The sequence below is a fragment of the Mus caroli genome, chromosome 7 (genome assembly GCF_900094665.2).
Source record: "Mus caroli chromosome 7, CAROLI_EIJ_v1.1, whole genome shotgun sequence".
Classification (NCBI taxonomy): Eukaryota; Metazoa; Chordata; class Mammalia; order Rodentia; family Muridae; genus Mus; species Mus caroli.
Window position 1 is genome coordinate 139,137,723 of NC_034576.1, and position 16,801 is coordinate 139,154,523.

Sequence of the window (16,801 nt, forward strand, 5' to 3'; positions counted from 1 at the left end):
CCACAGTGTGGCAACGGCCCTCCTGGTCTCACTGTGACTTTTAGGGAGTGCCATACTGTAGAGAAGTTTTGAGCAGCTGTTTGGGATATGTCCTCCATGTCTCTTCTTTTTTTGTTCAACATTTCTCTTCCCACCTTTAGCAACTGGACTGGTATCTGCCAAAGATCTCAAATGTGGAGGCCCTGGGTTGCTGACAGATCTAAAGGAGATGTCTGCCACCTGCTCTCTTTAGGCCTTGAGGGCTGAACTGCTTTGAATCCTTGACAATTTCAACAACAACAACAACAACAACAATCCAATCCTGTTATATCACGTTTTGGTACTCTCAAGCTCCAGGAAATGACAGAAAGGTTGGCCCCATTCTGCTTTTTAAAGGTAAGCTGTCAGTACCTAATAGACATTCTCAATTCTGAACCAGGAGGCAGTCCATGTTCTGAAAGTATTAATAACCCAAGCAAGCGTTTCTTGAAAAATTAGGACTTCTTTTAAATCAGATTGGTAAGACGTGCTTAGAGGCATGCAACTGTTTCTCTTGCACTGTTTTGAATTCCCGAGTTATTCCTTTAAGAGGCTCGGAGGACATTGCCTTTGAAAGCTGTCTGAATGCTCCGACATGCTTTGCTCTGGTCATTATGGGCCCTGAAGTACATGCAATATAAACTTACTTCTCGACGTTGAAGCACCAGGAGGCAGGTCTTCAGAAGAGGGGCCGTGTGGTTCCTTGGAACGAGGTGCTGCTATCCAGGGCTTATGCTAGTTATTGTGAGAGTGGGCGTGTCTCCCTCTCATACAATTCTCTCCCATCACTTGCCTTTCCGTGTTCTGCTATGGGATGATGATGAAGGCCCTTGCTCCTAGATGCGCCCAACCTCTATAACTGTGAGCCACATAAACTTCTCTTTGTGGACTGCTCGGGCCCAAACAGCACCAGTACCACTTAATGGCCTCAGGACATATGCTTCTCTCTTGCTAATGCACCAGAGAAAGTGTAAACCTGTAATATCATATATATCATACGATAATAACACTCCCTAAAATTGTGGTCAGGCTGTAGACTTGAGAACCTCTGGAGCATCTTCTGGCTATCAAAAGGCTCCCCAGCCTAGGAACAGGCCCTGAAGGATGTCATCCTCCACCGTGAGTTCCCCCTGCCCCCTCAGTTGAGCTGGACCACAGCATCTATTGCTGTTGTGATATCATGGTATTTGAGCATGTGTTACTTTCACAGCTGCATCCGACCCAGTTACATTGTAAAACGCCTGTGTCTTTGGTACAGGATGGAGAAGGTGGGAAACAGTTTGTGTTTCCCTTCTCATCCCTAGGGTATCCTCAAGGTTGTTGTATATGAATTCTGATACACTTGCACCTTGGTTAGTGCTCTGTGGCCCAGTGTTGGTTCACTCTCAACATTTCACAGGAATGTATATTGTTTCAAGTTCTTCTATAGGACCCTTGGGGCAGAAAGGCCAGCAAACACAGGAGCATCCAGAAGTCTCTGCTGTGGTCATGTCTGTCACTGTAGTTAAGGCATCTGATACATCTGGCTTCTACCTCCTAATTGTGAGCTGTCTTCACGCCGAGTGTATCCTATACATTTTTCTTCTGAGCTGGGACTCCAGAGTCGTCTAGGATCAGAGGATTTCCCAAAGGAAGTTTGCACAGCTGTGTGTGTGCTGGCACCTGCACCTGGCCCAGGGGCTGTGTGGCCCAGTTCTGCAGTGTATCCGCCTCACAGTGCCACTGACAAATGAACCAACATCTCAAACTGTAGTCTTTGCAATCTTCAGAGGAGCCAGAACTACCCAGAATCAGTCAAGATGTGGTAATGACACGTGCAGATGTGTGCATCCCAGCGTACTTCTTAGGACAGGGCCTGAGGCTTCCTTAAATTTCCAGAAGGGGTCCATGTGGCCACATATCTATAAGTTTGGAGCCACCAGACCACAGGTTCAAGTTTCCATGCCCATAATAAATCTCTGATGTTGTCACATTAGGTCACTTAAAACTCACTGTGCATGAGAAGATTTGAACAGTCAGCCTGTTGTTGGCGAGAGATTAGGGGTCCCTGCCCAATCTGGGCTCACACATTGGAAAGACCACCTTCAGAATTTAATTCTCACCTTTGAGGTCTTTTTTCTTGGGGGATTGTAAAAAGATTCAAAACGGGGTTGGGGGTGGGATGGAAATCATCCTGTTTTTCTGTTGCCATGGTAAAGCAACTTGAGGAAGAACAGTTTTCTTTAATGTTACACTTAAAGGCCTATCACTGAGGAAAGTCAGGCCAGGAAATCAAGGCAGGAACCTGGAGCAGAGACTATAGTATAGAGTAGTGGGTCTCAGTCTCCAGGGGATCGAATAACCCTTTCACAGGGGTCACCTAAGACCATGGAAGACACATAACAGTAGCAAGATTACAATGATGAAGTAGCGCTGAAAATAATTTTATGTCTGCGGGTCACCAAAACATGAAGAACTGTGTTAAAGGGTCACAGCTTTAGGAAGTTGAGAAGCACTGCTGTAGAGAAAGGCTGCTTAGTGTCTTGCTCACTCTCTTTCTGTCTGTTTGTCATCTTGAGTCTTTCGCAAGATGAAGGATGGAGCTCACTCTGGCTCATGTCCTCGTGTCTTACTAACTTCCTTATGCAGACTAGGACCAATTGCCCAGAGAAGACTTCAATCCTTGGTGAGCTGTGCTGCTGGGCCCTGCCCCATCAATTATCAATGGAGCTAATTCCTTACGGGCATGACAACAAGCCAGCTTGATGGAAGCAAGTCTTCAGTTGAGGTTCCCTCTCCCCAAGTAGCTTTAGGTTATGACAAGGTGGCAAGAAAACCTAACCAGTAAAGATAGGATTACTTAAGAAAACCACCTGGATGGACCAGGAGGCAAAGCTGCTTATTCAGCTGAGTTGGACTCTGTGAGCTGGAAGAATCCCCAGTTGCACTAGGCAGCTCATGTCCCTGACTTTCCCAGATCACTAAGGTAGAAGGTAAGCCCTCCCACCTCGTTATGTTCATTGGGGTCTTATTTTTCCCCAGGTTACTGCTATGGTATGGCTACAGTTCGAGTATAACCCTGTTACATTTTGAATATGGACTGACCTCCGTAGGCTCGTGTGTTTGAATACTTGCTCCCTAACTGTTTGTGCTATTCAGGAAAGCGGTGGAACCTTTGGGGGACCGAGCCTTGATGGAAGTATACCTTCAGGTTTAAAAGCCGAGTCCCACTTTGTGTGTAGTCTCTGCTTCTTGCCCCTGTACACAGTGTGACCGGCTATCTCGCACTGTCACTGTGTTATGCCTCCCTCCTCAGGATGGACTGTATCCTTTCTTAAACTGTGAGCTAAAATAAGCCATTCCTCCTTTAAGTTACTTCTTGGTCCCACCAGTGAGAAAAGTAGTGTGGGAAGCTTGGGCTAGGAGTGCGGTTGCTGGTATGAGGAAACTGAACATGCCATTCTCAGTAAGCCCTGGGAAAGGTTTGCATGGCAGTGCAGGATGAAATTGGGACCGAGTCCTAGAAAAGCCTAGGCTGTTGTCATCGGAGCTTAATGGGGCATTTTTGTAGGGTTTCAGAAGATCAGAATACTGACAGAAATGTGTGCAATGGAAGTCTAGTTCCTGAGACACCACTGGGGCCTGTGCTGGAGGCTAGAATCTGGCTAGCATCATCATTAGCTAAATACTTAGATTTTTATAGCTCATATTAGTGTTCCCCATTTTTAAACTTTGTGCATAGGGGAAAAAGTTCAAGGTACCCAAAACGGGCTTGCAAAGAGGACTTCTATGCGGAAGTTTCCTGTATCTGCTCAACCCAGAATGTCCCATCAGGGTGCCTCCCTTGAAGAGTGAGTAGGGAAGGCTTTGGGGGCTTCTGAGGACGGTTCTGCTATGTGTAGAAGAATGCATTACTGGGTAAGAGTCCTGAGCATAGAAAAAGTTCTCACCCCAACCAGTACACCACAGGAACAACAGGCTGGACTCTGCTGCAAGGGACTCAAGATGAAGAGAATAGTTTTCCCAAAGATGCCCAGCTCTGGATGTGGTACTAGATCCGGCTGCCACCTTTCACAGGACTTGACCCTGTGGGTGTGGAGGTTATAAGATTCCTGCCTCAACTCTTAGCTCTCCCAGACTGATTCAGAGTGGAGTTGAAATAACCTTGAAAGTAACTATCTCTTGCCAATGTACAGAGATGGTAGCACAGGGTCTGTGTTGCCAAGCAGAAAGAGAAGAGGGCTGTGACCAAGACCCCCAGTACACATTCCCAGCAGGCTTCCTTTAAAGTTTATCTAATTGTCCTCTCTCCTGGCCCTTGAGTATGCAGGGAGGCACTGGAGAGCCTATGGTCCTTGAGCTGCTTCAGGGAGAGGGTTGTCCAGAACACCATATAGGGATTCACGTCCCAGGGAGTCTCTCATGCCTGCGCTCCAGAGCTGCGCAGGAACCTGCCTTGTAAATCGCACCACTTTCGTGGCCACGTTCTAGTGGAAAGTTCATCTGGATCTCAGCCTCGCGTGAAATTGCAGAGCTGCCGCCGGAAAGCCAGACACCTTTGGGGACTTCCCGAGACAGCGGAGTCAGAATTGAGTAAACTCAAGGGGCACAATTGACACACGTTTTGGCGTGTGGAAGAAGCTGGAGTTTAGCTTGTTTTTATTGCCTACTTTTTCAGGTCAGTGTTTTTTTTTTTTTTTTTTTTTTTTTTTAAAGTCAGAAGCACCATCATTTTTGGCTTATGATGATCTCTGGAAACATCATTTAATAAGAAGTCGCCTTTGTGACTCTGGGTCTTCTCTCCAACTTTGTCTTGTAGTATGCAAAACCCAGAGTGGCATGGTACCTCAACATGGCCAACGTCTTGACCCTTGTGACACTCGGCAGCTGACTTATATACATGGAGATATGTGCAAAAATGTGCTAAATGTTAAATATGTGTCCCATGTACAGTAGGTGCAGCCGGTAAGTTAGCACTCCTGTTCTCACAAAAAAGCAGGACTGGGTGCAGAACCGGGAGCCTCTTGTCCAAATCAGCTGACCATTCTGTCCTGAGTCATGGAGGGAGCATGTTTCCTGATAGACTTAGGCCCATATAGAGCCTTGGCCAGGCCTCTTCCTCACAGGAAAATAGCGGCCAGGTTCCTCATCCTTTTTGCAAGGTAGTTTCAACATGCCTACCTCACACAGTAGACAGGAGTGGTCCTCCCCACAGGGCTAGACATTTAGGCTCTGTGCATCCTGACACTGCCTCAGGCCCAGTTTCCCCTGAGGTGATTGTGTTCCCTTGTTACTGCTGCTGGTTTGGGAGCGAAAGGACGCTACTCTCCAGGGTGAACAAACACAACAGCCTGGAAGTGCATACAGGAAGGCAGAGGGCTGCTACGTCGGTGGTCCTTTGCTTAACCTGGCCATTTCCAGACTCTTCTCTCAGTAATGTTAGTGTCTTCCTCTAACGTAGTGGTGCACTTCCTCATGTTGTGTTGACCTCATCCATAAAATTATTTTCGTCACGACTTCGTAACTCTAATTTTGTGTAAACTTGTAAAATTAAAGTGTAAACTTGAGATATGCAGGATATTTGATTTGTGACCCCTGTGAAGGAGACCTATGACCCACAAAGGGCTCAAGACCCACAGGTTGAGAACCACGGCTCTAATGGGTATTGACACATTTGCCTTGTGTGTTTCAACTCCAGTGTCTCCTGGCCTTTGTTTGCACAGGGCCCTCATTCCTGAGGTTCACTCCTTCTTGTTCCTCTCTCTCTCCTGCCCTTCCTCTTTCCACACAGCTTGTACCCCTCTTAATTCACACCAGTCTTCCTGCATGGTTGCAATTGCAAGGTTTTGACATTGCCTTCAGGCACAGCATCTTGCTATCTGTTTGACATGCTGTTTGTTTGTTTGTTTGTTTTTACTTTTCTCACTCATCTTCCTTAGGGTCAACTGTTCAGATCCAATCCTGTCTCCTAGTCAAACAGAACCCAAGGTGTGCCTAGTAAAGTATTCTGACCACGATCTGATTTATTATTCTCTCTCCTTCCAAAGCAAGGTGATAGCCCCCCTCCGCACCCCAGAGATAACTCTCCAGTGACTTACAGTAACCCACACAGGTGTTTGCATGCTTACGTGCATACGTCATTCACTGTGCTGCAGCCAAAAGTTCCTGTGACAGTGAGCCTGTCTTCTCCTTTGAGAGGCCATTTTTATATTGCCTTTCGTGACAGTGGCTACTGTTCTTATCCTGCCTCTTCTTCCTTGCCACAGAATAGTGAGTGTCTTGACAAATTTTGGGGAGAAGGTATCACATGGACTGTTCTTCCACCCATGCGTTCACCCCACCTTGGTCTTTCTCAACTCCTGTTCTCCTGGGTGTATGTTACAGATCTGACGTTTCTTCTCTTAAGGCTGGGAGAAGCCAATTTCCACTTACTTACACAGTGTTATGATACGGCAAAGCACCGTAGCCTCAAGCCTCTGTTCATACTGAAGCAGGATATCCTGTGTCTGGATAGCCTGCGACTCAGCCTCAGGATCACTACAGCCTGAATCATCTCTGAGCCCACCACCACTCTGTTCACAGACCCATGGCCACCATCTTGTGGAGAGTGTGGGTCCCAGAGAACCCCTTGCTGGGGACTGTGGTCAAATGCTCTGCACACTTCCCCAGTTGTTTAGGTTCCAGCCACATGTGGTGGATCAGGGAATGTAAATAGAAGGCGCTGGAGATGGCAGACCAGGAGGCAGCCAGTCCAGCATGCTTTCTATAAGCGATGCATTATCACACTGGAAAACCGTGCCCTGGGCAGTTCAGCTAGGTAGCACATGCCCACTCTGGAGGCAGCTTTTCAAAGAAGGGGCCAAGTAGGTAGTCCCCCATCCCTGGTTTTTTGTTTTTGTTTTTCCCTCTGTGAACTTGCAAGAACAACTCATTCCTTTCCTTTGACTATTCATTTCCAAATTAAATTAAGCAGATTAAGTAGATGTGTGCACTGCCTCTTGAGGCCCAGGCAGGCTGCCCTCAGAATAGCCTGCTTGGCTCTCAGCTGCTGTATAGCATCCTGTGTGCAGAAACTGGCTGTGACCTGCCTAGGTGGCCACCTTAGATGTGATCCATTTCCCATACAACTCCTGAGTTAATAGGGACCTAGCTGCATTGTCTGATGGCTTCCTGGGAAGCTGTGATTAGAAAACATTTTTCCATAGCAAATCTGAGGTGTAGCTATCCAGAGAAATTGGGTCTTTCAAAATACTCCTAGTTGGTTAGTGAAACATTAGTATTAATGACAAATTAATATTAATATCAATATCAGTGTTGAGCATGTAGCCTTTGGGAAGGGAAAGGAAAGGCTCCACGAACCAGATTTAAGTAGCCCCACACGCCTTCCTGGGCGGCAGCATTTTTCATCTGAAAGCGTTTTTTGTAACTCCAAAACTTAGATGTAAAAAATTCAACACATCAGGAAGAGGCGTCAACATTTGAACTGTGGATGATTAAACCTTTATGACTGAAGTAATAGGTTTGGCCCTGTCTTCCCAGCGGATCAGCAGGCAGGGTTCTTTCTAGTTTGCAAAGAGTAACTGGCAAACACAGTCCAGACCTGTGGGTGTGGTCGGAGGGATGGGGTAGCAGCTGCTAGTGTAGCCAGGGCTTTTGCTTGGGTTTCTGAATGTTTCTGTTTAATCAAGGCTTCCTAGTGACTTGGAGGCTGGTGTGTTTGTAAGCTCAGGCATTAGGCTGGCTCAGAGCTGTACTTCAAAGATGCGTTTCTGGGGAAGGGGTGAACATCACCAGCACTTGCCTGGCTCTTGCCCTTTGTGTGGGGACTTTGGACACTTAGCAACCAACCCTTCCTTTCAGGTTTCCTTAGAGGGGCCCCCATACCATGCTGGATCCTAGTGTTAAATTCCTGGTAGGGGTCCCTTATAATTCTCTTTAATAAGGTCCTCAATAGACAGGTCTGTCTCCCACGTGACCTTCACCTTGAAAATAACAAGTTGGCATTCAAAATCATCCCAAGCTTCCCAGTAGATCTGGGACAAGAGATCCACACTCTCAGGACTCCCACGGTCACTGCAGTAAAGTCACAGTCGATTCTGTCACAGTGGTATATTACAGACATGGAAATTCCCCGCAGTTCAGTGGTCCGTGACCAGCAGACATCCCCGTGGGCCGACAATTAATCAGACTCTGCTGAGCCTTTGACTGGCGACAGTTGCACATGTCACCTCATGCGAAAAGTTAAACCTAGCCTTCCTCTGGAAGGGAAAAAGTTTCTTCTCCCTTCTAAAACTGTTACCTATTCATCCCATCAGTGAATCAGACATGGTGACGAGAGAATTATGACTAGAGAAAAATGTTAAGGACATCCCTTGTCCAGTTGTTCAGAAGAACATGTGTCCTCCGACCTTCAAGTGTGATGAGACCGTTGACAGCTCTGGGGCCACAGTATCTTAAGTTGACCGGTCTGCCCAAGTAGACCCCTGTAGGTTCTGGGAGATTCACAGCTTGGTTGATGGTCCTGTGTTTTGTCTGAGCAGATTCAGAGACTGTGTGCTTGGGAAGTTCAGCCTGCAGTCTGCACTGGAATCAAAATGGTGGTGGTACTGAAGTTATCACAGTTAACTAGGGAGCTAGGGACAACATGCTCTGTTGTCTTCCCCATTTCCTCCTGCCACCTGGCAGTCAGATCATTGCAACTGGGATACAGAGAAAGGACAACATGTTGGAAGACAGCCAGAGAAGAGTGGCCAGGCTTCCTCTCCTGTCACTCAACCCTGGGGTGAACTTTTTGCTCTGATTTATGTGTCTTTCTGGTGTCTGCACGGATTTCTGGATGGCCTCAGAAATGTCACACATTGCTCAGGGTATGTGTGCCAGTGTGTTTTATGCATTTTTACCTTGTAACTCGGAATCGTCTTCCAGAGTGTGTGGAAACTGAGGTTTGGCAGGAAGTATACAAAGAGGACCTTTAAATCAGTGGGCATTGAACCAGTAATATTTTATAATCTCCCCCAAACCCAGTTCTTAGAATGCTCACTGAAACTTTAGAATATGTTTGCAGGCTCACACAAGCAGGAAATGGACGCAACTGGAATTCTTGTCACATATTCCTTGCGCTATCAGCTGAAATTTTTTAAGTGACAAGAACCAAAATAATCATTAATTTTTATAGGGCAAGGATCTGGCTTTTTGTCTGACACAAAGCTTTATAAAAAACGGCTTCTGATTTTATGCACATTGTTTTTAGTTAATGATTTTCAGCTGTTTGTTGTTCCTCTGATAGCATGAAAGTGTTCCATATGCTCAGCCAAAAGACAAATGATTAGCAAATGAAATTCCGGACAGCTGTCTGACTGAGCGCGTTGGGTTGATAGCATTCTGCTATCATAATTAGCTTAAGCTTTGGGTTAATTAACTTTCTACCTGGATATGCATAATAATAGCCAACTGCAAAAAAGCAAGAAGCTTTCAGTACATCAACAACATTGCTGTCTTTTTTATTTGGTATTTCAAGAGCATATTAGAATTTCAAGAGTGATTAATCCTGGGAATATTGTCATCTACTGTAGATTTTATTTGCAAGCCAGATAATACTGAAACAATTGGAATCTATTATGGAGCAGAAATAGCATTTTAAAATTGTAATTAAAGTTTCTAAAAGCAATTGCTAATTTCAAATGCCTTTGTTGGCAAGAATATTAGGCACACCGCCTCTTGTATGGGCAGCTTGTTGGGCACAAAAAAATACCAGCACTAACCCCGCAAAGCAGCAAACTTTCCTTTATTTAAGGGCTGTATTGAAATCACCAATTATTTTTATGTAATTTGAAACTGAGATTATTGTGTAGTTTGAAAGGTGCTGCTCATGCTAACGATTGCCTGTGATAACTGCGCTGTGCTCCGATGGCTTCCTTATCTTTGTTAACTGCGCTGTGGAAGGCTGGCAGTGGGGTGAGGTACCGGGTGCACCATCTCATCCGACTGGGAGCGCAGGAGGTCTGGATTTTAGAAAGCAGCCGGTGCTGTGCATTTGTAGCTTGGTATTTGTTTGCTACCCAAAGCAGTTTATAAATCAATTTACTGATTTTATGAAATGGGGAGAGAAACGGCTTTGTCTCCTCCCTGCTCCTTGCTTGCGTGATTTACCAAAGCGCTCTCTAAGATGCTCATCATCTTAAAGGGGCTGCTCAGGGCCTTTGGAGAGCACAAGCTAGTGAAGTGGATTGTGGATTTGAAGTAAAAATTGTAGTTTACATTTCCCCAAGCACCAGAGAGCCTAGCACTTAATTCTGAAATAAGTCATGCCTGTTGTTACACTCAGAAAAAAAAATATTTTACCTTCTGAAAAAAAAATTCTTTGCATATGCAGTGGACAGTGAAGGCTTGGTGGCAGCAGATCTGCCTGGGCTGCAGAGGATTCCACTTCTTTTCAGGATCAGCGATGGCTAATGTGCGCTTTCTCAGATGTGTGGCTGGTGGTCAGTGTGTGGGCTCTGAAGCGCCCACTCGGTCACTTCATGCAAGTTTTATAGGGCTGTCAGAAGCCATTTTTCAAAATTGGCTTCATTTGCAGACATACTGGGGCATCTACTTGCTATGTGTGGTTCCTGAAAGAGGGACCCCTAGGGCTTTGGGTCCCCCAGAGTACACAGAACCTGGTTAGAAGAGAGGTACTCCTGAATGTACCCGAAGTCTGCCCTGCACTTAGGCTGTGACCACCAGGCCTTCTAGTGCTTTCTTTCATAGTGGTATCTCCAGCCGTCTCCAGTGAGACTGACAAAGACTTCCTTTTTTTGTTTAGTCTACCCCAACCTGCATAATCAAAGATGGCTGCAATGGAATCTAAGAGAAGATGGGATCTAATCAGGGCTTGGGTGTGGTGCCCTTACATTTGGGGCCCAGCTTCTCCACTGGGTAGCAAACCTATGATTAATTCTACTCTGGCCTCTGAGACCTTGTGATGTTTGGCTAAATTAAACACGAGCAGATTCATCATGCAAATCTTGAGCACGTGTTGTTTTTAAACTAAAAAAGAAAAGCTGTAAAAGACAAGATGTGGGGCCTCTGGTGATAGGTAATATTTTAAGTAGCTTATTTTTTCAGTCCTTGAGAAGAAGAAAAGAAAAGACAACTCCAGACCCCATTTGGGGGCTACATTCACTGATTATTTTAAATGCCATTTCAAACACGTTGTAAAGTTAATGATATTATTTCTTAAAAAAAAAAAAAAACTTATTCTACTATTTGCGGTGCTTGATTTTTAATTTCTTTTAATGTCAAAATTATTTATTTGGCTTGTTCCATTCCAGATGTGACTGTGGAGGGCACATTAATTTATATTCCGTTTTCATGGGCCCCTGTCCCCATCTGTACATCTTTCTGAATTCCGTCTTCTCCCCGGAGAGTTCACCTATTCATAGTGTAGGTTTCATTTGCTGTGTAAACAGAATAAACAGACAATGCAAGGATTCCCTATAATACCAGAAAATAATTCTTTTCAACAACACAGTGGATCATATTTAAAAAACCTGGAGAATGCACTCGGTGTGCAGCTACATTTTCCCGCTTTTATTGTCCTCCGGGGGAGAGGCTGCCGTTATGGCCACATGCTTCCCTTGGATTTGATAAGTTCATTTTTATTAAAAATACATCCAAAACAGCATTTTACAGCAGTCCTCGAACACGTGTTGTGGACATTTCTTTGTTTTGCATGTGAGCGTGGTCCTGAGGCCTCACTTCAAATGTCTTACTCAACTAGTGTGTATGTGTACAAACACACACACACACACACACACACACACACACAGAGGACTAGCCTCCCATTCCATGAAAAGCAACATTAAAGAACGGGGATTTTTTTTTTCTTTCTGACATTTACAAATAAAGAAGGACATGAGTTATTTATGCTCCACCGTTGCTGCAAAGTCCTTATCTCCGTGTGGCACTAAACAAGGATTTGTTGTGGGATTTGCGAGGGCCGCGCAGTGCTTGTGTGTTAAGCACCCAAAACTCTAGGGGACTGGCACTAATTTCCTCTCTCTCGTAAAACAACGTAGTATTCATAACAACTCAAGAGGCTTGACATAAGTAATGACGGCATGTGCCGGCGAAGATTACCACCCAACAGTGTAATCAAGGTGCTAGGTACTAATGCAAGTTAAATTGAGACAATAATGCTGGAACTTGCACTGTGGGATTAGGGGGGTACTTGAAATGCTGACGTGAGCACACCCCGCCTTCCTCCTGTCTGCCTTTCCGTTCCTGTTTATACTTAATGACCTCAAAATTTGTATGTCGTTAACACCGTGTACTGAAGTGGGAGAGAACATGGTTTGGGAGGGGGAAGACTCCCTGTCTTCGTTGACTTTTGTCTCTTTTGGTAATTGGTGGCTTTTCCTGCCATACCAGGGAGCAGCTCGCTCAGCAGTGAGGCCCCTGAGGTCTCCGTAAACATGCTGTGGGCACCAAGTGCTCCGAGCCTGGCGCTGGCGGTAATTTACATACTTTGAATGAAAAGTCATTTGTGCCTGCAAAATTGTTATTGCTGGAACAAATTTAAATACTAGTCATATGGAAATTTGAAATAAAGTCATATTAAATTTTGATGCTCAGATCAATATTGTGGAGCCCAGGTAATTAAAGTGGGTTTGTTTATTTGGCTCCTTATAAATAAAAAGGGCTTAATATAGACTAATTACACAGAATCTTTCGTCTACGGTAGGATAATAATGGCAGCAATTTAAAGTGATATTAAATGAGAATTAATAAAGGAATATTGAGTCTCTTTGACTGTATTAAGCTGTGGGATGATTCTTCATCCCCATTTCACTTTCTGTCTTGAGCAGAGTGATTGATAAGCAGTGGGTTTTTGTGGGGTGACACATAGCAGTATTTGAATGCAGTTTTTCATTAATAATTGTGGTACTTTTGACTTTATCATGTTTGAAGAGGGTCAGAAGTGTCCCTTCTCACTTGCAAGTATATGGAACCATTCAGAGGGTACAGGCCAGTCTTTGGTGTCAGAGGGTTCTAAGTAAGGCTGTTTGTGTTGGGGGGTGTTGTGGCACCCAGAGACAGTTCTTTTAACACATTTTAAACAATAAGGAAATAATTTATTAGAGTCTAGGAACCTGAACCAAACTTAAATCGTGGGAAGGAAGAGGGCACTTCTGCTCTTGAAGGACCATTGAGGAAGCATTCCCTAAGAGGGATAAGATTGGCTATGGATAGTGTGTACATGCAGGTATGCAACCATATTGTGTGTGCCTGTATACATAATTGTGTGTGTGTGTGTGTGTGTGTGTGTGTGTGTGTGTGTGTATGTGTTCCTAAGTTTAGATCCCTTGCACCCATGTGAAAAGTCAAGCACAGTAGTACAAACCTCTAATCCCAGCATTGGGGAGGCAGAGACAAGAGGATTCTGGGAGCTTGCCAGCCAGCCAGTCTAGCTGAATCACTGTATTACTCTAGGGTCAGTGAGAAGCCCTGTCTTAAAACTAACGTAGAAGGGCTGCAGAGATAGCTAGCAGTTAAGTGATTGCTACTCTTTCAGAGGACTTAAATTTGGTTCCTGGCATCCATATTAGGTGACTCACAATTGCCTATAAACTCAGCTTTGGGGAATCTGACACCTTCTCCATGCTTGTCCACATGTGTGCTGGGGTCACAGTGAATTGTCCCATTGCGTTTTAACTTAAGGGCCGATTACTTTGTACATGAATAGCATCTGAAAAGGTTTTTTTCATGTTCTGTCTCTGACCCTAAGCAGTTTCGGGAGCCTTCCGGGCCAGTGCCCAGGCTGTGACCATTAAGTAACTTGCAGGTGGGTTACCTGCTGCCACCAGGGTGTCTGTATTTTGCTTTGTTTCCAGAGCAAGGCGTGTAATTTCCTCCCCAGTGTGCCGCACAGCATGTCACATCCACGTTAGCATGTCTACCCTTTTAAAGGGTCCTGCTGAAGGCCAAGACCTTGCGCCGAACACCCTTTTTATATATATTACAAATTGCTGGAATTGTTCATTAATTTCTGCCTTTGAAATGTCATGTTGAACCTCTAAAGGAATTCACAATGCCAGTGTCCCTTGGACAGCTTCTCACCATGGTCCAGTGCGAATTTCTGATGAAATTACAGGTGCAGGGAAATGCAGAATTAGAAATATATCTGATGTTGCAGTACTGGTGAAGCTATAGCTTTGTTGATGACAGGACAATTCCATTTTTGACAGTTTAATTTACTGTTGCCAGTGGACAAGAGCAAGAGGAGAGTGTGGGGTTAGCCACCTGCCCCTTGTGCCGTGTTTCACACACGAGGTTGCAAAATCATGGCTCCCTCAACCTGTCGGGCTCAAATGAGAAGGTTTTCAGCTGGGAAAATGGAATATATGAGTGCATGTAATATTGCCTGACCTCATAAAACAAAAAGGAAAATTGCAGATTCTGACAGCCATTATGAATCTTGTATCAGCATCTAGAACGACTCGGAGCCGGGGTACAGTACATGTTTATAATAGAAAAAAAACAGGGTTGCCACGTCGACTCGCAATACGGGACGAAAAAATGACTTGTCAGTAATTCGTTCTCAGATGTTAAAGAGGCTGTTGAATTTACTAGTATATACACAGAAGAATGTTTAGCCCGGAGCAGAGTGTGGAATAGTCTCTACACAGAGGGGCCTGCTCAAGTTAGTCATACATGGAGTTGGGTTGTAATGGAAGGTAGACAGGGAGAAATCCCGAGTTAGCTGGGCGGCTGTGTCGGTGGGGCAGATTTCTCATTATAAGATGTACTCTAGCCCTTTTCCCCTCACCCAGTGTAAATGTATAAATAATAAGACGTCTCAAATAAAGCAAGTAACACTGCTTTGAAATTCTAAGACTGGCTTGGACTGAGTGCATTCTGTTGGAAAGCTGGTGTACCAAGGCATGCCTTTTTATCTTACGTTTAAAATGTTTTATTTGTATTAAAAACAAGGCTTAATCTCCTTGAGTTTAATTTGATGCACTCCAATTTAGCATTTCTGCTTAATAGTCTGCTACTTCACCTTCTTGCCCATTTCTTTATGTTATTCCTTAAACACATTCTTAAGTGTGGTAATTACCTCAGCCGTTTTTTGCTAATTCTTAAATGGGGAATGTGGGATCATTCTGCAGGCAAGAGGAGTGAGACTCGGGTGGACTCCTTCCACCTTCTTCAACCATGCTTCGTGTAGAATCCAGAGACTTCTTTGATCTCACTTGCCATCTGTGTGTAGTGAGTGGCAGCCAATCTAAGTGAAGTACAGCCTGCTTAACGAACATGGTGTCCCTGTGGGGTGCACACTTGATCATTGGCTGCTGGTGGCTAGAAGAAGCTGTGTCCTCAGCACGCTTAGTGTCTAGGCCTTCTCAGGGCAGGTGTGGCTGAGAGATGCTGAGCAGCTGACAGAAGGACAGAGTTGTGCTGAAATGGTAGTGATAGCCCCGACCAGAGGTGACTCTCAGAAACAAGTAAGATGCATGGTCTGGGGATACTGTGGCACTCTTGTGCCACTCCCTTTTCTGTGCAGATTAACTGGATGATGGCATGTGTGTGATGATGGTATGTGTGTGTGATGATGGTATGTGTGTGTGATGATGGTGTGTGTGTGTGTGTGTGTGTTGCTAAAACAAGAGCACTGCTCTGCCCTCAGCAAGCCTTATGATTGTGGCAGGAGCACCAGGCTGCTTAAGGGTCAAAGCACTTGATGGGTGTTTCCATTCATCACCAGGGTTAGATCTGAGCTCAGAAATCATATTGGAAGTACACACTGAGTGAGGTACGGACTGGCCATCAGGAGAGTGAAATGCCACATCACTGTGCCTGGAGACTGGCCACCGAAGGCAGCATGCTCGAGGAAGACTGGGAAGCTGATGGCAACTTAACAGGAAAACAAAGATTCAGAGACTCTGAGGGACTTAGGTTTGCTTTGGGGTTTGAAAAGCAAAGAAAGGGCATGGAAAGAAAGCCACAGGCAGATCCTGGCACCTGCCGCATACCCGTTTTCTTGACACACAACTTGTTGGTGGATTCTCCGGTAGCAGGTTCTTATCCAGTGATACAACCTCTAGTCTAGGTATAACATTCTTTGAAAATGGAGACTGTGCTAGGCAGTGGTGGCCGCACACCTTTAATCCCAGCACTTGGGAGGCAGAGGCAGGCGGATTTCTGAGTTTGAGGCCAGGCTGGTCTACAGAGTGAGTTCCAGGACAGCCAGGGCTACACAGAGAAACCCTGTCTCGAAAAATGAACGAACGAACGAACGAACGAACGAATGAAAGAACGAAAGAAAGAAAGAAAGAAAGAAAGAAAGAAAGAAAGAAAGAGGAAAAGAAAGAAAGAGGAAAAGAAAGAGGAAAAAGAAAGAAAGAAAGAGGAAAAGAAAGAAAGAAAGAGGAAAAGAAAGAAAGAAAGAAAGAAAGAGGAAAAGAAAGAAAGAAAGAAAGAGGAAAAGAAAGAGGAAAAGAAAGAAAGAAAGAGGAAAAGAAAGAAAGAAAGAAAGGAAAAGAAAGAAAGAAAGAAAAAGTGGAAGATATTTTAAAATATTTAATGTTAGAACATGCTGATTGATTTTTTAAGACAGTGTGATCTCATTGAAGTATCTCTTCAGTGCCCATAAAGTTGGTCACCATTGATTGCCACACTAAAGCCAGGGAGACCTTACGAAAGGCTGCTGGCCCCTATGGCCGCCGGGCTCAAGGTATTCTTCTTGTCTCTCTGGAAGCCTCCTCCCTTCCCCTCAGTCTCTCTGCCCACACCATGCCTCTCCCCTGGCTGTTCCTCAAGC

The 16,801-nt window shown here is 44.9% G+C and overlaps 1 protein-coding gene and 1 long non-coding RNA gene across 5 annotated transcripts in view; both read left to right on the forward strand.

The window, feature by feature from the left end:
* Window positions 1-16,801, forward strand: part of Mgmt (O-6-methylguanine-DNA methyltransferase) — a 232,663-nt gene that overhangs the window by 96,384 nt on the left and 119,478 nt on the right. The window lies entirely within an intron of this gene.
* Window positions 2,466-16,801, forward strand: part of LOC115031567 — a 32,231-nt gene continuing 17,895 nt past the window's right edge. Inside the window, exons 1-2 of the long non-coding RNA XR_003837249.1 lie at window positions 2,466-4,675; window positions 4,817-4,962. This is a non-coding gene — a long non-coding RNA (uncharacterized LOC115031567). The remainder of the gene's footprint in view (window positions 4,676-4,816; window positions 4,963-16,801) is intronic.